At 50.1% G+C, this 21,135-nt stretch overlaps 2 protein-coding genes across 5 annotated transcripts in view; one reads left to right on the forward strand and one right to left on the reverse strand.

Annotated features, from left to right (window-relative positions):
- Positions 1–20,428, reverse strand: part of Rps14 (ribosomal protein S14) — a 32,538-nt gene extending 12,110 nt beyond the window's left edge. The window contains exon 1 of the mRNA XM_076912597.1: positions 20,293–20,428. The gene's annotated coding sequence lies outside the window, so the exon portion shown is untranslated. The remainder of the gene's footprint in view (positions 1–20,292) is intronic.
- The window catches only part of Ndst1 (N-deacetylase and N-sulfotransferase 1), a 61,587-nt gene continuing 59,290 nt past the window's right edge, over positions 18,839–21,135 (forward strand). Inside the window, exon 1 of one of the 4 annotated variants that reach the window (XM_076912586.1) lies at positions 18,839–18,987. The gene's annotated coding sequence lies outside the window, so the exon portion shown is untranslated. Of the gene's footprint in view, positions 18,988–19,033; positions 19,184–21,135 lie in introns of those variants that run through there. The other 3 variants (XM_076912587.1, XM_076912589.1, XM_076912590.1) reach the window with 3 other exon arrangements.

Genomic DNA, 21,135 nt, shown 5'->3' on the forward strand with positions numbered 1-21,135 from the left:
CTGTGGGAAGTGCTGGGAGGGAAGATGACCAGACAGTTGTTGCCCGATATTGGAAAAGGGCAAGAACTGCGGGGGCCAGGGAAGCCTTGTAAAGGCTACGAGGAGGGAGACAGAGTTAGGGGAGGGGAGACCTAGGAGGGACAGGAGAGAGAATGCTAAGAAGTGAACCCAGGCACTGTGCAAGAGAAACAAGTGCTCTTAACCACTGGGCCATCTCTCCGCCCCCCCCCCCAAATGGTGTCTTTATAGGTCTGTCCTGGAGGCTGGAGATGAAGTTCGGTTGATAGAGTGAGTAGCTAGAATATATAAAACCTCGGGATCAGTCTCAAGTGGCAACATCATCCAACCACGATAGGGCAGGGCTGTAATCTCAGTCTTGGAAGGTGGAGGCTAGAAAAGTAGATCTAAAGTTCATGATCACTCCTAGCTAGTATGTTTCAAAGATAGATAGATAGATAGATAGATAGATAGATAGATAGATAGATAGATAATAAAGTAAATAAATCCTGGCTTTGTTTGGAGAATGAGTGTCAGTAGAAGGGGAACAGGAATGGAGCCAGAAGAGAAGATGAGCTGGAGAGCCCTGCCTGCTCTTCCAGAGGTCCTGAGTTCAATCCCCAGCAACCACAGGGTGGCTCACAACCATCTGTAATGGGATCTTCTTTCTGTAATGCCCTCTTCTTTCATGAAGACATACTTGCAAATAGAGTGCTTACATACATAAAATAAATTAACAAATCTTAAAAAGAAAAAGAAGACAAAGAGAAGGAGGAGAGAGGAAGATGGGAAGACAGCTGTATAAATGGGAGATCACAGTGGCTCAGACCGTGACAACAGCTACAGAGAGAAACAACGCAGATTTTAGGGGGAGGTAGAGGCGACATAGTGCTTGGAGCAAACCCAGAGCCTCAGAGGCAAGTGCTCTATCATGAAGCTACACCCCCATAGCAATATCCATATTTGAGACCAATTTTGGAAGCAGACTCTAACCTTTTAAGATTAGTTGGGCTAATCCAGGGCTGAGAGGATTCAGGCTTGAGGGATGGGTGAAGCTTGAGACCTTGTGCCAAGGCGAGGAGGCCTAGGTGAGGTGCTCCCTGGGTAAAGATATGTATTGGCTAGGCCCTGCTATGTTTGGAGTATCACTGTGACACCCTAGCAAAAAGACAGTGGCCTAGCATTTGGAGGTTACTGGAAAGACTAAGGCTGCTGAAATGTATCAGCAGCCTTTAGATTATACTCCATACCAGGGTATTAGAGGAGACCTCTTTAAACACCCCATAATCTAGATACCCAAGGGGTAGGTGGGCAGTGAGGACCATTACTATAAGTAAGTAGCAGGGGATGGCTGATATTGGTCAAGGATGCTGGAGAGAGGAGGCTTCTTGGACAGGAAGTAGAAGAAAGCCACCCAAAGGATGTCAGAAACCCTGTGACTCTTGGGCAATGTGGAGGGGTTGGCCATACTTGCTCTATCTCTTTGTCTGGTTACATCTTCCTTCGGTGGTACCCTTCCCCCATTGCCATATGGCAGGGCCCAGCTGCTCACAATTCTGGGGAGGGATGGAGACAGGGCAGACTCAGGGACGGGGCTGTAATTTCAGCTGGAGACAAGGCTCCTACATTTCAGCCGTCTGGTTCATGTTCTTTCCAGCATTTCTCATGTGACTATCTGGGCTTCGAGACTCCCACCCCACCCCCACTACCCCAGAAGCTTCTTCACCTCTCTACAAGGAAGGCCCAGGGGGTGCCACCTGCTGACTCCCACCCGGAAAGGCATTGAGTCAGGTGGCACAGTATCCCTAGGGACCAGGGGATAATTGGAGGGGGCTGCCACGTTTAATTAGTGGTTATGAGGTGTTAGAACCTGCATCTGAAAGTCCCCACACAGTGTCTTTCATCTTCAAAACTTCCCCACCAGGCTGGATGAAAGGGGCCAAGCAGAGGCCAGGTATTAATAATAATAATTAGTTTCACTAATAAAGTAAAGAAGTGGGACTATCAGCAAGCTCCTTCCTTCTTTCTCCTCCTTGTCTTTTTTTCTCCTCTCTGTTGCTCCTCCTCCTCTCCCTCTTGTTTTTCTCAACACTTCAGTTTGTTCTTTCTGTTTCAGGGCCTGGGGCTCTAGCTCTTGGTCTCATTAGTATTGGGGTGCACTAGGACAAATGGAGACTATTCCTATGCTAGTCTGGGTGGTAGAGAGAACAAGAAAGTAGGAGATGTGAGGCAGAAGGGTGTATGCTTTTGAGTATCATGTTCCCTCACTCATCGGGTCCCATTACAGATGGTTGTGAGCCACCACATGGTTGCTAGGAATTGAACTCAGGACCTCTAAGGAAGAGCAGTCAGTGCTCTTAACTGCTGAGCCATCCCTCCAGCCCTCTTTACTTGGTGTTAATAGAGCTTATATGAGATAGTCCTGCTATGTGGGGCTGACTGTTACTATGCAACCTAGGTTGGCCTTGAACTTGCCCAGTCCTACTGCTCTGCCTCCTCAGTGCTGGGATTAGGTGTGTGCCAACAGGCTCAACAACCATCATTAAAGGAAGAGGATGCCAAGTGCAGAACAGATACAGACTTACTGTCACGACTGAATACTAGGGAGGGGGGCAATAAACAGGAACTGGCAGACACAAGTGATGTCATAGATCAGGATGCACCCTGTGAAGGGAATGAAGTGCCGGTTTTTGTGGCATGGTTTGATTTGGGGTGTTCTTTCATGTGGGGGCTTTTGGTTTTGTTTTTAATTGTTTTGGTCTGGTTTGGTTGGTTTGGCTTTTTTGAGACAGGGTTTCTCTGTGTAGCTCTGACTGTCCTGGAACTCATTCTGTAGACCAGGCTGGTCTTGAACTCAGAGATCTACCTGCCTCTGCCTCCTGAGGGCTGGGATTAAAGGTGTGTGCCATCACTGCCTGGCTTGTTTTTTTTTTTTTTCCCCCAGGGCTGAGACTTGAACTCAAGGTCTTAAGTGAATGTTAGGTAAGTGCGCTAATACTGAGCCAAACTCCAGGCTCTAAATAGAAATTCTGAGGAGAGCTATGTGGGTGGCTACTTTAAATTAGGGAACCGTGTTGGTGACATTTCGGCAGAGTCTTGAATGATAAGAAAGATCAGTTATTGTGGGGTGGGGGTGGTAATTGGAAAGATCGGTAGGCAAGTTCAGCACGAGGGTGTAAACCTTTGGCTCTCAACCTTCCTGTGCTGCGACCCTCTAATGCAGTTCCTCACGTCATGATGACTCCCCCTCCGGTCACAAAATTTTTGTTGTGACTTCATAACTGCAATTTGCTACTGTTATGAATCATAATGTAAATATTTTTGGAGATAGAGGTTTGCCAAACAGATGTCGACCCACAGGTTGAGAAGTGTCGCTGTGAAAGAAGGGGGAGGGCAGGAGAGGTGGCTCAGCAGTTAAGAGCCAGTACTGCTCTTTCAAAGGACCAGAGTTCAGTTCCCAGGAAGCCACACTGGGCGCTTGACAACTACTTGACTTTGGTTCTAGGGATGTGGTGCCCTCCTGTGGCTCTTCAGGTATCCTGAACAAATGTTCACACACACAAATAAAAAGAAAATGCTTCCTTTTTTATTTTAAGGATTTTTTAAAAAGTATTTGTTGGTGGAGGCTGGGTACAGTGTGTCTTCTAGCAGTTGTAGGTGGCTGAGTTTGTTCTAAACTTCTTAGTTTTTTTTTAGTAAGAAAAGGCCTTTTTTCTTTATTTTTTAGGAGTGACGACTTTGAGTTAGGGTCTCTCTAGGTAGCGCAGGTTAGCCTGGAGCTTGAGGTAATTTTCCTGCCGTTTTGTGCTTGGGTTTCTATACCTTATTATATATAGTTCCTGGCTTGAACTGGGCTCTGCAGATAACGGAGTTGGCCATAGTAGGAAAAGCTGGCAAAAGGAGTGGGTGTCCATGCATGGAAGTGTGTGGGCCAGTTGGCTGGTGTTTGATGAATGAATGAGCGAATACGTGGGTGTATACATCTAGGAGCATGCATGGGAAGCTTGGCTGGGAGACTGTCAGAGAGCCACATAGACCAGAGAATGAAGCCATGTGGAGACCTTCACAGGCAGACATGGCCCCCTTTCAGTAGCTCCCAACTCTGCAACAATGTTACATCCCCCCCCCCCAAGGACTATATAGACACTGCCTGAAGCAGTACAGTGGATAACTAACTAGTGGGGTTCAGGTTTGCCCTAGTTATTGTCTGAGAAATGGGGTAACCATTCACCATGGGTGATAGTGGCCATATCTTGGCTAAGAGGTCTGAGACTTTGGAGCTAAACAATCTTGACACCGTGTAGGTGATTTACTTCTCTAGGCCTTGGTTTCTCACCTGTGAGATGGGGCTCACTACGTACAACTAACTGTTGAGAGGATGAAGTAAGGTAACAAAAGGAAGGTGCTTGCAGTCAGAGCCTGCAAGACTTTTGTTAGTAACAAGATTCTTGTTTGAACAGCAGAGCTGACCCTGGTGGTGGAGGAGCAGGTAGGAGAGAGGGAGAGCTGGCCCCACTTGTCTGCTGTGAGGTGGGGTCAGTCTGGGAGTGATATTCTTCTTTCCCCACCCCTCATCCCCTGTGCCAGTCAGGATTGCTGACCCCCGGGGTCCTAAGAGTGGATGAGATGGTCCTGTCTCTAGCTGTCTGTAGCACATGGGAGAGTGGCGTTGATGGACAGAGTGTAGGTGAGCAAGCCCTGAGGGCAAGTGCACCAGAAAGCTGGCCCTGCCACTCCTCTGCCTTGAGGTGGTGTGGGGCCTGTTGGATTCCCTCCCCCTCTCCTTGCTTTCCACCTACGGTAGTCTGGAGAGCTGGCCCTAGGGCTTGAGATTAAGATCGGGAGACCTAGCCCTGCCCCCTCGGTGGTGGTGGCTGCAGCAGGTGCTGCACATTGCCTGGGCAACACAATGAAGCTGGCCCTGACAGCAAAGCCAGTGGCCCCATCCCAAGGGTGTGAGAGTGGGCAAGCTGGCATAGCCCCTGGCGAGCTGCAGCCCTGGGAAAGTGGGCTGGCGGCTGGCATTGGGTGGCCTAGCCTGAGCAGTGCTAGAGGACTTGTCCTTGGTGGTATGGATAAGGGAGAGGCGCCATGCTGACCAGCTACCACCCAGGCCCAGAGCCAGGGCTCTAAGTTGGCCCACACCAAAATCTATATCATCTTCGAACAGTTGAGACCCGTGAAAGGCCAGTCCTGCTGATCCAAAGCTGCAGGGTCTCCATGACACAGAACAACAGCAAGATAACCAAGAGGAATTTGGGTGAGGATCCAATGTTGATGGTGTTACAGAAGCCAGAGATCTCGAATCAGACTAGTGACTCCCTGCAATGAACATTCGCTAGTGAAGACGTGTGGACAGAGGGATATACTGTGGAACACACTGGGACACACTGCAGCTTCCATAATGTGATGTTTTCTATGTTTTGGTTTTTGGTCTCTCTCTGTCTCTCTGTCTCTGTCTCTGTCTCTGTCTCTGTGTGTGTGTGTGTGTGTGTGTGTGTTATTTTGGGGGGAGGTGGCAAGAGCAAAGGGTGGATATGAGGAGGCAGGGAGATGAGTGGGACTGGGGTGTATGGTGTGGAATTCACAAAGAATCAATAGAAATTTAAAAAAAAAAAAAAAAAAAAAAAAGATTCTTGCTAGAATGTGGCTCAGTTGCTAAAGATGAATTCGTGAAGCCCTGGCTCAGCAGATCCAAAACACTGAAGTGTGGCGGCACATGTCCATAATCCCAGCACTTGGGAGGAAAAAGCAGGAAGTTCAGGATCAAAACAACACAAACAAAATAAAACCACCAACAAACAAACAAACACCAGCTATCATTAGCCTCCAGTTTCTGGAGACTGGGCTGAACAGTAACGTTTATCCCTAAATGTCTGAGTAATTATGAAGAGGTCCCTTTGTCTTCCTGGTCTCACTTTCCTCTTGTGCTAGGTCAGGGTCATCACAATCTAACCCACATCGACTCTGGATGGCTGAATGATCCACCATCCTCACTATGAAAAGTCCACAAATTTTGAACATATGTGAGCTTCACATGTGCCAACAACCTCCACCCCTCCCTTTTGGGACAGGCCTTTTCCAGGTCTGTCCTCTCAGAAAGAAAGTGCCTTGCATTTCCTGTCAGCATCTAGAACTCACTCCCTCACTCTGAAAAGGGTGAGACTCAAGCACCAAGTCTAGAGTTGGGTGAGAAAGAGGAAGGTCCTGCAGTTGGGGGAGGGGAAAATCAAAGGTGGGGGGGTGGTAAGAAGTTGAAGCCAAAATCTCCAGTGGCTTTCTTCCTGCCTCTCTTTGGGGCAGGAAGCAGTGGAAAGCTGCAGAGAATTAGTCTGACAAAGGGCCTACTTTGTTTCCCACATCTGCTCCCCAGAGGCAGATTTTCAGCAGCCTTCAAAACTCTTGAAGCAGTGCCCACCATGGGCCTTGTTGGTGAGGAGGGCTCACAGGCGCTCAGAGCCAGCCTAGGGTGGAAAACATTAGCTTTGGGGTCAGGCTGTTTCAAGTGTGGTTTAGGCTGCCAAAAAGACCTCGGGGTTGCTCTCTTGTGTCTCAGTTTTACCATCTGAAACATGGGGACAACAGTCATGCCTTTCTCAGCCTGGGCGGTGGTGTCACATGCCTTTAATCACAGCACTCAGGAGGCAGAGGCAGGTGGATCTCTGTGAGTTTGAGGCTATCCTGGTCTAAAGAGCATGTTCTAGGACAGCCAGGGCTACACAGAGAAACCCTGTTTCAAAAACCAGACAAACAGCCATACATTCTCATAGCGCTATGGGAAGAAGCGGGTGTTCTCAATGCCCAGCAAAGCCTAATGCCGAGTGGATGCTGTGGGAAGGTGACTTAGTAGGGTGTTCTTGCAAAACTGATGCTATCCAGCAAGTTGGGAAGGAGTCTGCCTCATCTTACATACCAGGTCAAAGCCTCCCTGCCCCCTTCCTCCCTCCCTCCCTCCCTCCCTCCCTCCCTCCCTCCCTCCCTCCCTTCCTTCCTTCCTTCCTCCTTTCCTTCCTTTCTTTTTTTCTTTCTCTTATTTCCCCTACAGTTGTCTTGCAGCTCGAATGCATGCAGGCATGCATTTTGTTTGCTTATTTAACTGCATGTAGGAAGTATATGGTAGCATTGTGTGGCAGATGGTCTCTGACAGGTTCCTGGAAGGGTGTCAGAAGCCAGGGTCACTCTTCACTGCAAAGTGACTTTAAGAGCCATCAAGGGCTATATAAGACCTTGTCTCAAAAAAAAAAAAAAAAAAAAAAAAAAAAAAAAAAAAAAAAAAAAAAAAAAAGCTATTGTTATGTTAGACTCCAGTTTCTGGAGTCCTAGGCAAACAACAGCTTCTGCCTCTAATTGTCTATATAGTCATGAACAAGTCACTCACATTTACTTACTGTCTGTGGGTCTAGCTCCGAGAACTTAGATTCTTGCTACCCTGGACACAGGCACTGCAGTTAGAGGAGGGAGTGGGGCAACTGAGCACCCCAGACCATACAGCTCTGCCAGAAATTCCGAGTACTTGATGCTACACCCCTCCTCTCTGCAGCGTTTGTACTCCAAATCTAGATTTAAAGACTGCCTTCCTGCTGGACACCCCCCCCCCCACCGCGCGCCAGCTTTCTCCCACCTCTGCTTGGTCAGATCTTGATCTATTGAAGCCCCAAGCTGAGCTGTTTTCTGTTGCCTTACACAGGATTTTTGTCATTTCCTCCCTGATTGCTGATCACAAAGAACCATCCTGGGGGTTTCCTTGCATGGGAAAGCCCAACCTGGAGGCAGCCCATGGAACGTGCAGCTGTGGGCCACTCTGGACATTTGTCTCCTTAGTAACAGAGCACAGGGTGCCTGGGAATAGAGTGGTGAACCTCTTGGGATGGGTGCCTAGCCAAGGTCTTCTAGGTGCCTAGACAGTGTCACTGGCTCTGAGACAAGTTCTTTGCCTCAGGGGCTCAGTTTCCCTATCTGTCAGAAGAGGGGACATAATAAAACTCCAGAGCTGGTCCTCAGGCTGGGTTTTATCTGCAGATGACAAGTTGTCCTGCCTGCTTCTCCTCCTGGGTGTAGATGTGCACAAAGGGACTGTGGCTAGGAAACACCTTGGGCCAGAGATGGATACGGGGGCAGATGCAGAAGCTGGTTTCTGCTGCCAGAGAGCCTCCTGTTCAAGCAGTCACCTCTAGCTTCTTGCCTCTTCTAAGATGGTGACCAAGTCCTGCTGAAACTGAGCTCTGGGCTCAACAGGAGCCTAGATTAAGTCTTTAAAAACAAACATGTATTCATTTAATGTGAGTGTATTTGTATGCATGTATGTGTGTGAGGTGTTGGGAATTTACCTCAGGTAGTCTGGCCTGGAGTCAAGCCTTTATATGTAGACTAGCACCTCTCACCCCTACCCCTTTTAGGTCTAGGGCCTCACAGCAATAGGTAAGGACTTTCCTCCTCCTTCTTTTTAATGGTTTCAGCCTGTTACAAAGTATTCCAGGCTGGCCTTAACCTTGCTGTGTAGCCACACCTTGAACTCAGGTTTACAGGTGTGTGCCACCATACCCAATGCATACCATGTTGGGACTCGACTCTAGAGTGTCATGCATGATTGGCTGACATTTTGCCAAGTGAGCTACATCCCCAACCATTTATAAACTTGGAGGGGCTGAAGAGACAGCTCAGTGGTTAAGAGCACTGGCTGATCTTCCAGAGGGCATAGGTTTGATTCCCAGCACCCACATGGCTACTCACAGCCATCTGTAACTCTAATTCCATGGGGTCTCAAGGCCCTCTTCTGGTCACCACAGGTACCAGGCACACTAAGTCATGACATACACATAAAACAAAAAATTCATACACAGAAAAAGAAAAACAGTCTTCTTTGGGGAGAGGCATTCAAGACAGGGTTTCTCTGTGTAGCCCTGGCTGTCCTGGAACTCTCTCTGTAAACCAGGCTGGCTTGGAACTCAGAGATCCACCTGTCTCTGCCTCTCGAGTGCTGGGATTAAAGGCCTCTTGAACTTCGTTTCTTCCTGTGGTTTCAGAAGGACATTTCTGGGCCTCATCTGAGCATCCTGCTGTGGCCCCCAAATCCACATGTTGAAATCCTAACCCCAAGCTGATGGTATTATGAGGTGTGAGCACCTACTTGTGGGATATGGATAGGTCTTGAAAACTGAGCTTCACCACTGGAGTTAATGCCCTTATAAAATAGGCCCAAGGAACTCATATATCTTTTCCACCATGTGAAGGCACAGCAGGGAGTCATCTATGAAACAGGAAGTGGCTTGCCTCAGACTCAGAATCTGCCAGAGCCTTGCTCTTAGATATCCTGGCCTCTAAAATTGGGAGACAGATTTCTGTAGTTCACAAGCCCTCCATCCATGAGATTTGTTCTGGCAGCCCAGACAAAGAAACACCCCAAAGCCAAGAAGGCGCTACCAGACAGCAATGTGTGTGGCCTCCCACAGCATCCTCGACATCCAGCCTTGCCCAGCTTGCTCCTTGTCCTCCCCCACAGGAAAGTGGTGATTAGGATGAGGAGCTTGGGGGCAGAGGAGACTGGTTGCTAAGCAGATGTTCCTTTGGGCACAGTGCAACCCTCACCTTGTGTCTAACTTAGGAAAGCCCTTCTGTTCTTAGGCCTGTTTCCCCATCTTCGGTGAAAGACACAGATCCTGTAACCCTCAGAGACTTCTGACTCTGCAAGCTCCAAGGTATGGGCCCCTGACTTCTGTCCTCCCAGGTCCCCAGACTCCAACCTTGAGCAAATGGAAGCCTAGCTCACGGTTGGGGAATTCTATCCGGGCTTAACTGACCCCAGATGCTACTCTGAGTAGGGAGAACCCAAGGGAGGGAGGCATGGGCATGCCTGTTTCCCACAAAGACTCAGGGTAAGAGCCTCACTTGCAGACTTATTATGCACACGGATGGAGAAATGAAGAGCTCCAGGGATGGTGAAGAAGCAAGGTCCCCCACGTGGAGAGGCACACCCATCCCCTCTCCCACAGGCTGGGCCAGATGGTACAGGCAGCTGAGGGGAGGCTCTTAGCTCCCACCTTCCCCCATTGGCTCTGTAGGAAGCTGGATTTATTTCCACACGAGAGACATGTGGAGAAAAGCCTTCTTCACAGGCAGTCCTGGGGCTCAGGAAACATTTTTAATCCAGTAGAATATCACAGTTGTAGCATTATGGAGCCTTTAGCAGGCTGCCGGATACCAGACTCTCAGAGGCCCAGCATCCTGGAAAAGTGAGTCACAGGATTTTAGGTTTTGAAATCATGCTCTCCAACACTGTAGCCATAGGCACATGTGGCTTCAGAGTATTTGGAATGTGACTAGCTCATGTGTTCTAGGGGTAGAACACATAGGATTCTGAAGACTTTATATAAAGACTTTAAAACAGCTCACTGATTGTGTGTATATGTGTTTGTGTGTGTGTGTGTGTGGGGGGGTATTTCCTTTTTTCCCCCAACCTAATGCTTCTCAAATCCAGAATCCAGAAAAGATTTTTGTTTATGTATCCCATCTGGAGCATCTGGAGTGTTTTGTGTGTGTGTGTGTGTTTTTAATGTACCTTTTTGAGACAAACCATCTCTCCCAGCTCTTTCTTTATAATAGCCCCCCCCCCCCCAATGTTTGAAATCCTGGGTCCATGAATCCCTCTGTGAGTGACATGTCTTCCAGATGGTTCATCTGTGCACCTACTCACCTTCCACTGCAAAGTCTCAGATGGCTCTCTGTGAGCATCAGAGACGGTCAGAACCTGACCTTATGCTAGGTTTCCAAATCTTTCCATCATACTGAATCTCGGACACTTCATGCCTCTCATTCACAGGCCCAGTCAGCCTACTCTCCAGGGACCACTGACCTCCATGCTCCAGGACATTCCCTCAACACATGTCCCCAATGGTGGGCTTCAGGGAGCCCCCACTTGGGCCTTCTGCTTCTGGTGAACCTCTCTACTGTTCTTTTCTAAATAGAACTGGTCCTGGGATGCCAGGAAGAGGCTGGGGTCCTTCAGGCCTCTTCATTCACCCATAGTCTTATTTTTTCTTCTTGGCAACCAGCTGGTTCTTTGGAATCTCTAGAGCCTACTGGCTGCTGGGCTCCAGGAAGGCCTGTGAAGACAGGTGAAACTGGGTAAAAATAAGATTCATAAGGATAGCTATGGCAGACAAGGTGCTGAATGGTTTCCTTTTTTTTTTTTTTTTTTAATTTATTTACTTTTATGTATATGAATACACTGTAGCTGTCTTCAGACACACCAGAAGAGGGCATCAGATCTCATTATGGATGGTTGTGAGCCACCATGTGGTTGCTGGGAATTGAACTCAGGACCTCTGGAAGAACAGTCAGTGCTCTTAACCACTGAGCCATCTCTCCAGCCCGCTGAATGGTTTCCTAATATCTCATTTAATCTCCTTAGTGGTGCTATGAAGGAAACCATCACCCTGGTTCTACCAATAAACAGCTGGAACCAAGGCAAATGCTTGTAGTTGAGGGCTGGCCCTGGATTCAAAAAAAAAAAAAAAAATTCAGCCTCAGAGCTAAGACCTAGCTGGAGGGCAATTTGCAGGAAAGGGGCTAAAACTATGGGGAATATGTACCTTGAGTGTGACTGCATCTGCCCCGTGTGCTCTGTGTGGACATCCTTGTCACATCTCTCACTTTCCCCTACCTAGTCTCCAACTCTTACTCCATCTCACACCAACCCTGAGAGGTGGACATGTAGAGGATCTTGGAATGATAAGAACACTTACATTGATGCAGGTAGGCTGAAACAGGACTAACCATATTGCTGGCCCCAGGGCCAACTCTCCATCAGGGTCCACACTGCTTCCTTTATATCTTTCCAAGGACCCATAAATAGCATCCATACTTGACACTAGTTAGTCATGCGAGAGGAAGGAGCCTCAGCTAACAAAGTGCCTCCATGAGATCCAGCTGTAAGGCATTTTCTCAATTAGTGATCAGTGCGGGAAGGCCCAGCTCAGGGTGAGTGGTGCCATCCCTGGGCTGGTATCCTGAGTTCTATAAGAAAGTAGGCTGAGCAAGCCATGGGAAGCAAGGTAGTAGCAGTAAGTCCCCTCCATGGCCTCTGCATCAGCTCATGCCTCCAGGTTCTAGCCCTGCTTGAGTTCCTGTCCTGACACTTCCCCCAGTAATGAACTATAATCTGGAAGTGCAAGCCAAATAAACTCTTTCCTCCCCATCTTGCATTTTGGCCATGGTCTTTTATCACAGCAATAGAAACCCTAAGCCCTAAGACCCTTGGTCTAAGTTCTACTTTATGCCAATGGTGCTCTAACAGATTCCTATCCTCCCTGGGTCTTAGTTTCTCTATTTTTCTTAAACAAACAAACAAACAAACAAACAAAAATTATGCCTTTAATCCCGGCACTCAAGAGGCAGAGGCAGCCGGGCGGTGGTGGCGCACGCCTTTAATCCCAGCACTTGGGAGGCAGAGGCAGACAGATTTCTGAGTTCGAGGCCAGCCTGGTCTACAGAGTGAGTTCCAGGACAGCCAGGGCTACACAGAGAAACCCTGTCTCGAAAAACAAAAACAAACAAACAAACAAACAAAAAAAGAGGCAGAGGCAAGCCTGGTCTACAGATTGAGTTCCAAGATAGCTGGGGCTATACAGTGAAACCATGTCTCAAAAACTAGAAAACCTCCCACCCACAAAACCTTCAGTAAAAATTGTGTGAAGTCTACAAGATGTACAGGGACAAAGATGGAGCAGAGACAGAGGTAATGGCCAACCAATGAGATACATCCCATGAGCAAGAACCAATCCCTGACAAATGATACTGTTATGCTTGCAGACAGGATCTTAGCATAACTGTCCTCTGGGAGGCTCCACCCAGCGGAGACTCACAGCCATCATTAGATGGAGCTTAGGTAGTCTTGGAGAGGACAGGGACTCTACAGGAAGACAACAGAGTCAACTAACCTGGACCCTTGGGCTCCCAGAGACTAAATCACCAACCAAAGAGCATGGGCTGGACCTAGACCCCCAACCCTGAACATATATAATAGCAGATGTGCAGCTTGGTCTTCATGCAAGTTCCCCAACAACTGGAGCAGGGGCTGACCCTGACTCTGTTGTCTACTTGTCTGTGGATTCTGTTCCCCTAACTGGGCTGTTTGTCTGGCCTCAGTGGGAGAGGATGTGCCAGAGTGGGATGATATCCGAGGGTGGGGGTGGGGGCTCTTCCTCAGAGCAGAAGGGAAAGGGGGCATGGGGAGGAGGAACCGTGTGAGTGGGGGACTGGGAGGCGGATACTGGAATGTAAAGTGAATAAGTAAGTTAATGAAACAAAACCAAAAACCAAACCAAGCCAAAAGCCAACAAGGAGTTTATTTTACATTATGAATGTTTTGCCTGCATATGTATCTATGTGCCCATGAAAACCCGAAGAGGGTTGGTTTAGGATCCATGGGTACTGGGAACTGAACTGAACTCCAGACCTCTGCAAGAGCAGCAAGTGCTCAAGTGCTCCTAACAGCAGAGCTGTCTCTCCAGCCTTCTCTGTTTCTTTAAGGAGAGTTGGAGTACTTCAGAAGTCAGAAACTCAGCCACCAATAGGCTCAAAGGGAATAATGCCAAGCAATGATTTGAGCTGGGATGGGGGTGTGGCTTAGTGGCCTGTCTAGTATGTGTGAGGCCTGGTATCCCACCACTAGCACCCACTGTACAACAAAATGAAAGCCGAGCTAAGGGCTGGAATGTTAACTCAGTTGGTAGGGTGCTTGCCTAGCATGCGTAAAGCTGGGGTTCCAGGGGATTTGATTGTTCAGTAAGGCATAAAAACAAGTGTGGTGGCATAGGCCACTTTAGAGGTAGAGGAAGGAGAACCAGAAGTTCAAAGTTATTCTAGACCACACAATTAGTTTGAGGCCAGCCTTGACTACATCTGCCCTGCCTTAAAAAAAAAAAGAAAAGAAAAGAAAAGAAAAGAAAAGAAAAGAAAAGAAAAGAAAAAGTCAAAGGTCCTGGCAGCCTGCTCCTGGGTCTGCAGCTTAGATAGAGGCTGGGCTCCTCCACCTGGCCCTGTCCTCAGGGAACCTTGAGCCACTTGCTGATAATAGTCTCTTAGAAACCACTGGCCCCTGAGAGTGTTTTTCTTTGTCAGATTGTAATTGGAGCATAACAATAGCACTGTTAAAAGGGGGAATTACTGGATTTTCGGAGGCTGGCTTTCTTGCTTGATGCCTCTCTTCTTTTCTTCCCTCCCCTCATCTTCCACCTCAAAACAAACTTTGGTTTCCAAAACATTTCATTCTATATCCATTCTCCATTGGACTACCTGCCCATTTTACAGGTTGTCTCCATTTGCTTAGTAGGTATCAAGTTCTTCCAGTCCTTGTCACTAAACAGTTATCCTCTCCCTCTCCCTCTCCCTCTCCCTCTCCCTCTCCCTCTCCCTCTCCCTCTCCCTCTCCCTCTCCCTCTCCCTCTCCCTCTCCCTGGGGTGGGGTGGGGGAGGGGAACTGTTGCGCCATGTGCCCTGTGGTCAATGTTGTAATTATGGTGACCATGTTCTCCAAACCACAGATCAGGTCACATGGTCCGACACAGTCTATTTTCTGCCTCCACTGCAGTCCAAACATGAAATCATATGTAGTTATACATTCATCAAACCACCTTTAATTTCTTTTTAAAAGGCAAATGACATGACATTTGGATTATCCTTGACAAATCCCACTATCCACAGAAAATCATTAAAACCGTGATCAGGGCCTGCACAGGCCTCTGGGCAGAACAAGGTTTCCTGGATGAGGTGCTGTGGATCTTAGAGTTAGGAGGCTGAACAAGTTTGCAGAGGGAGAAAGAAGGTGGCCAGAGTCTATTATGGACCAGATCTACCCTTAGAGAAACCCAGCTTTGGGTCTGGGGAAGCTGACTGAAAAGGCAAGGGTGCTTGCTTGTTTACGTGAATTTTGTTTCACTTACATGAGTCCAAGGACTCTTCCTAGCTCACAGACATTGCTCTGTATCTTCCTATGTATTTGCATTCCTCTCTTTGCAGTAATACAGGAGGTCTTACCTTCTTGCTCATCCATCCTCCCTGCCAGTCAGTACCTTGTGAGGAGGACTCTAAAGAAGTCTATGTGAACAAAGGCGTGGACTGGCATCAGTGGGCATTCTGCAGGTAGACAGGGTACTGGCCATGTGCCTAGTACTAAACAGGGCACTGAGCCTCAGCAGGGTTCCAAAGTCAGTCCGACCTCCAGCGACCTGGGTAGGAGAGCTGGGCAGCTGGCAGACACCGGGACGACACAAGGAAGGGACAGGACATGTATACCAGAAGGTCTGTGCCGTGTCAAGGATTTAGGAAAAGCCCAATAAAGTCAACCCGAGGATCGCCATTATTCAGCCTGCATTTATACAGTGCTTAACATAGGACAGATACCACACAAAGGGCTTCCCATATTTAATTCTCACACAGCTCTCAAAAGCACCCACACTTATTACCTACACTGCAGAGATGAGAAAACAGTCGAGACAAGACAGGTCGAGAAGATAACCTTGGCCACATAGTTTAGATGTGTCAGAGCCCAGAAAGACTGGCCTTGGGACATTCCTTTAACTAAAATCAGCAGCCTGGGGGCTAGGCTTTATGGTGAATGCCTTTGATCCCAGCACTCTGAAGGCATAAACCAGCCCGGGCTATATAGCACATCCCAGGCCAGCTACACAATGAGTCTGGATCTCAAAGTGGAAGGTGGGGCTGTGTTCACTGAGGACAAGTAGGTATTGAACAGACACACCCAGGCAAGATACTTCTCCTCCTCGGAGGGTGGGAAACTAAGCTGGTGGTTGTTTTCAACGGGAATTGGGCTTGATGAAGAGGGAAGGGTGGGGCAAGCTAAGGAAGCTCTGCTTCAGGTAGAGCTGATGAAGGAAAGAAAAACCTGTTTGAAGGCAGGAGGAATGGGAGGGCTCATAGATGAGAGATGTGGGGTAGAGCCTGAGGGAGCGATGAGTGTACCTCTGCCTTGCTAAGATGGAGCAGATGAGAAGCCGGGACAGCAAGGAGGTCTCAAGTCTGCAGTGGGGGGTGGGGGTGTCACTAGGCCTGAGGAGTGGTCATGAGGGTAGAAAGGGGTAGAATCTTAGACACTGTTAGAATGTAGATCCTGGGGCTGGAGAGATGGCTCAGTAGTTAAGAGCACTAGCTTCTCTTCTAGAGGACCTGGTTTCAAATCCCAACACCCACAGTACAGCTAACAGCTGTCTGTAGTTTCTGTTCCAGATAACGTGACACTTTCACACAGACATACATACAGACAAAATGACAACGATGCACAAAGAGGAAGGAAGGAAGAAGGAAGGAAGGAAGAAAACACGAAGAATGTAGGTCTTCAAAGCGGGTGGCTGTGGCTCATGCCTTTAGGCCCAGCACTCAGGATGGAGGCAGAGGTTGATCTCTGAGTTCAAGGCCAGCTCTGGTTATAGAGACACACAGAAAAACAACAAAACCAAAACCAAACCAAAACAAACCCTACAGATCCTCACAGGACATCCAGCAGGCTGGAAGGCTTCTGGCTCAGTTTAGGAAGCAGAAGTTTTGAAGATTCAGAAATGTTTTCAGAGACATGGTGTTACCGAACTCACAGGCTAGCCCTCCAAGTCTGCTTTGGATATGCCCTTGACCTGCCTGGCTGCCTCCCACCTGCCTCATTTCCCATGAGAAGACTTCTCTTTACAGCAGGTCCTCAGGATTATTACAGTTCAGTCCAGGCTGCACTCAGCAGCTCCTGACACCCTTCAGACTTCTCTGAGTCAGCCTTTCCTTCCTGCTTCCTCTGCCATGCTCCACGCAGCTTTTCCAGAACCACTTCCACATGGCGAATTGTCCCTCACTTTAGAAAAGTCCATCTTCCTTCCCCAAGCTCACCCTAGCTGCTGTTCTTCTGATCCAGCTGAAAGGCTCACTTCCTGGAGGTGCCCCTCTCCTTGCTCCTTCAACAACCCCCCACTTTCCCAGTGTTCTCTGTGTAGCCCTGGCTGTCCTGGAGCTCACTCTGTAAACCAGTAGGCTGGCCTCGAACTCAAGAGATTTATCTGCCTCTGCTTCCTGAGTGCTGGGATTAAATACTTGTGCCACCACTGACCAATATTCCTTCAATCTTGAGGATAGCCCTTGCTCCTCATGGGGGTCTGGGGTTGCTCATGTCCACTTAAGCCTCTTTCAACACCTAGATAACACCTTGATCCTACTGCCTCTACTTCCTGAGTGCCGTGGAATTCTAGGCATGCACCATATATAAGCAATGCTGGGGATTGAACCCTGGGTATCTTGGCTGCTAGGCAACAACCCTACTGACTGAGCTGAATCCTCAGATCCGAGCTTGAGCATAAACTTCTGTCCTTTTCAACCCTGGCCCTCCCACACAGTTTCTAGAATGCAGATCTTGTTCACAGGGCTGCATGCTGACGGAGTGGACCTTCTTGACCCACCCAAGCCTCAGCCTATTTTCAAGAACTTTACACTGGCTGCTATGGAAACTCAAGATTGCCAAGAATTTGCTGGTCTATGCTGTTTTCCCTGGCCAAACTGGTAGTGGCTGCAGTATGTACTGGGGTCACATCCTGTCCATACATGGCCTGCGGTAGTGGACTGTGTCCCTATCTTCAAGTTCAGTCGCATTTGACTACATTCCTTCCAGAGGCGTAACATGGGCACAATACAGAAGGCAGAAGCCTGGTAGTTTCTTAGCTCCTAGGCCAACATCTCTTTGTGTCTAGGCCTCAGCATCTCAACCTCTTGGGAGACAGAAGTAGACTAACCGAGGAGGATACCTGATCCCATTGGGGAAATTTGATGGGTCTGTCCTGATCCCAGTGCCAGCTGCCTTCTCTGAACAGTCCACTCTGTTCTGACTGCTGTTTTGTTTTTCAGTTTTGTTCCTATAGTTAACAGTCCTGAGCCTCTGATGGTGCCGAAGAGTTCAGGCTGCTGTTTTCTGTGGTTTCAGTTTGCCTGGTAACTTTCAGGATCTTTAAGGGCTGTTACAACATTACAAACCTTTCCTACCTTTCTCTTTTCCCTGCAGTTTACTGGCTGGCTGAGGGATAGCAGACCTCTCTGGGCTGAGAATAAATCTTAGCACCAGCTGTTAAGGGCTCTCAGTACAGCATAGTAGACTCAGTGTTCCCATCTGCTTAACGGGAGGGAACCTTGTCCAACTTGCAGGGTCTTTGAGATGGATGAAGTGTTGAGGGTGAAGGACAGGCCAGGTGGGAGAAACTTTTGCACAAGGCCGTGTAGCTCTTTGTCTGCCTGCTCTAGGCCACAGAGGGGACTGATTTAAGCTGGGGACAACTTGTTGAGGGAGATGACATTCGAGGAAACAATAAAATCAGTACAGATTCACACAGTAAGGGGAATGCAAGAGTGTTCCAGTCAGAGTGAGGGCGTGAGGGTGTGGGTGTGAAGTCCTGCCCTGGAGGGGGTCACACAGACAGGTACCTGTTGTCGCTAGCCATCTGAGGAGGCCCTGGAGGGTTGTCACGGGCCAGTGGGGCAGAACCCGCAGCCCCGGGGCCCAGCCAGAGAGATTCCAGGCCCGTGTAAGTCTCAGCGACAGCGAGTCTTTGTCCCCCCCCTCCTTCCCTCTGCCGCCTCTCCGACCCCCAGCGCCGGTCCCTCCCTGACCCCAAATAACTTGTTGGCTTCCCCAGGGCTTTGTTTGCTCGGGGTCATCGCCTCCGGGACCCTGGCGGCGACGCACCGCCCTCGCGGGTCCCGCGCCTGACACCCCTCGGGCCGGGGCCCCCGCCCCCTACCCGCTCCGAGACCGGGGTCAAAGGCAGCCCGCGTCACGTGGTCGCCGAGCAGCACCGAATCGGCCGGGAGAGCCGAGGGAGAATCCGGGTGGAAGCGAGAGATCCAGCTCGGCTCGCGGCGCCCGGTCCCGCCCCGGCGCCCGCCGGGCCCCCGCAGCGTGCGCGCCCCGCGCCGCCGGATCGAGCCCCGCGCACGGCCACGGCGGGGGAGGTAGGCGCGGGCCGAGGGAGGCGGGCGGCCCGGCAGCCTTGTGCGCGCTCCCCACGGGCGGGGGCGCGGGCGCGGGCGCGGACGCCGCGCGGCCAGCAAGGGGTTAAGCCGGCCCGCAGCCCGCCTCGCGCACGCCCGGGACCGGCGGCCGCGCGGCCACCCGCGCCGCTTCCCCCTGGCGTCCCGGCCGAGGCAGGTAAGAGGCCGGAGGGCCGGGCGGCCGGCGTCCCGGGGCCGAGCGCTCGCCACCGGGGCACGGCGTGCAGGCCGCGCGGGGGCCCGAGCGGCCCCGGTGCAAGTTTGGTGCGCGCGGGCGCCGGGCGGGTGGTGGGAGGACAAAGGGGTGGGGGCCTCGCGGGGCCGGGCGGGCCGGGGTGCGGGCCGGGCAGCGCGGCAGCTGTAGGTCACGGATAATGTCACCCACGAGGAATGCCCCCTCCCCCTCCCCGGCTCCCGAACAGGGGAAACTTTTGTCTAGCATGGGAGGGGGCTAGAGGCCGGGTCCCAGCTTCGGGAAGCGGGGAAGGCGGCCGGACCGGTTTTCTCCGGGGCCCTGAGCGGCCTGGTCCCTAACTCCCCTCCTCCCTCAGCTTCTCGGAACCGGGACTCTAGCATTTGACCAGCATGAGGAGGGGACGCCTGTAGGACGTGGGGGTCTGAGGGCTGCCAAGAAGCTGAGGACTCATCCATCACCTGGCTCTTGCGTGCCAGGATCCCTACAGATCCTACATCCCACTGTTGGTCCTCCGTCCTGCCCCTAGGCGAGCTTGGGGGGACATTCTGGAGCAATATTACCCTCTGGACTGAGGGTTAGACAGACCGCGGTGTTCGTTGCTGCCTAGCTATGTGACCTTGAGCAGGTTCCTTACTTTCCCCAGCCTCTGTTTCCTCACCTGTAAAATGGGTGTATCTGTCAGAGTTGGGCTGAAGCCAGGGTGTGGGACCTCGGGAAATGTTGGCATGCTTATATTCAACAAGTGTTCAGTTGCATGTTTTGCTGTGTGTGCCAGGCACTGGGCTAATTCACTGCTTTACATAGTTTCGCTTACAGAGTTTCCCCACATTACTTTAAGGCACATTTTACAAAAGGGGAAACTGAGGCACTGAATGGAAAAAGGTCAGGAAGGTAAGAAGTGGGATCTGGGATTTGTCCCCTCTCTCAGTCCTTCCATATCAACTACAGGGCACTACTAGGGCCTTCGATGTGACTGGGTTTATAGTTTCAGTTTTAGTTGAATCATAGGAGCCAACTCCTTGCCCCATCACCCTTCCCCCAGGTGAGGCACCCTTTTATCCGGCACTTGCCTGGGTGAGGTCTTGTGCCCTTGTTCTGTTAGGCTGGGCAGCTGGAGCTGGAGGGGAGGTCAGTCGGAGCCTGTGATCTGAGCTTCGAGATGGTCCAAGTTCCGTTGCTGGCTAGGTCCTCGTAGGAAAGGTCTCCCTGTGTGGGTGGTGGTTCAGGAAGGAGGAGTCTGTCTCCCTGGCTCCAACTGGGGACAGCTGGTGGCTTTGTCAACAGACTTTCCCCAGCACCCAGGAGACCTGCAGAGCTTTTTTATCTCCCTCTAGACTTGCCACTTTCAGATCGACAGGGGTTAAGAGGTTGGGTTCAAGAGTAAAACCCTTGGGCAGATATAGACCTAAGGTCAAGGATTTATGTCCTAAATGTCTTAGCTACAGGGTCCACTGCCAAAGTGAGAGGCAGGCCTTGTGACACCTTAGCCTTAAAGGTCCTTGGAGCTAGTATGAAGATGACCTTTGAGCCAATATCAAGATTGCAGAATCCTCATGGAGATACCCGTCTTTGTGTGTTCTGGAGTCCAGTTAGCCCAGTACTGGGCACCTTTTTAGCCTCTCAGGAAAGACCCTACTAGTGACTATGAAGACTGGCTCAGATTCCCACTGGTTTTCCCATGCTAGGCAGGCCCAGTCTTTTGGGGTGTTGGGGAGTAGGGTGGGGAGGGATGATATCATATGATTACCAATCAAGCTCTGACTGGGGATTTTGAGTTCTTAAAAGATGGGATACGAATTGTTAATTAATGACATCTTGAAACATGGGCTGAGGGCTAGGCTAGTGTGATGGGCGCGGTGGGTTCCTGGGGGTGGGCGGTTCTAACTGCTCCAAGGCCCTCCAGCCCAGAGTGT

This window comes from Arvicanthis niloticus, chromosome 14 (genome assembly GCF_011762505.2).
Source record: "Arvicanthis niloticus isolate mArvNil1 chromosome 14, mArvNil1.pat.X, whole genome shotgun sequence".
In the NCBI taxonomy this organism is placed as follows: Eukaryota; Metazoa; Chordata; class Mammalia; order Rodentia; family Muridae; genus Arvicanthis; species Arvicanthis niloticus.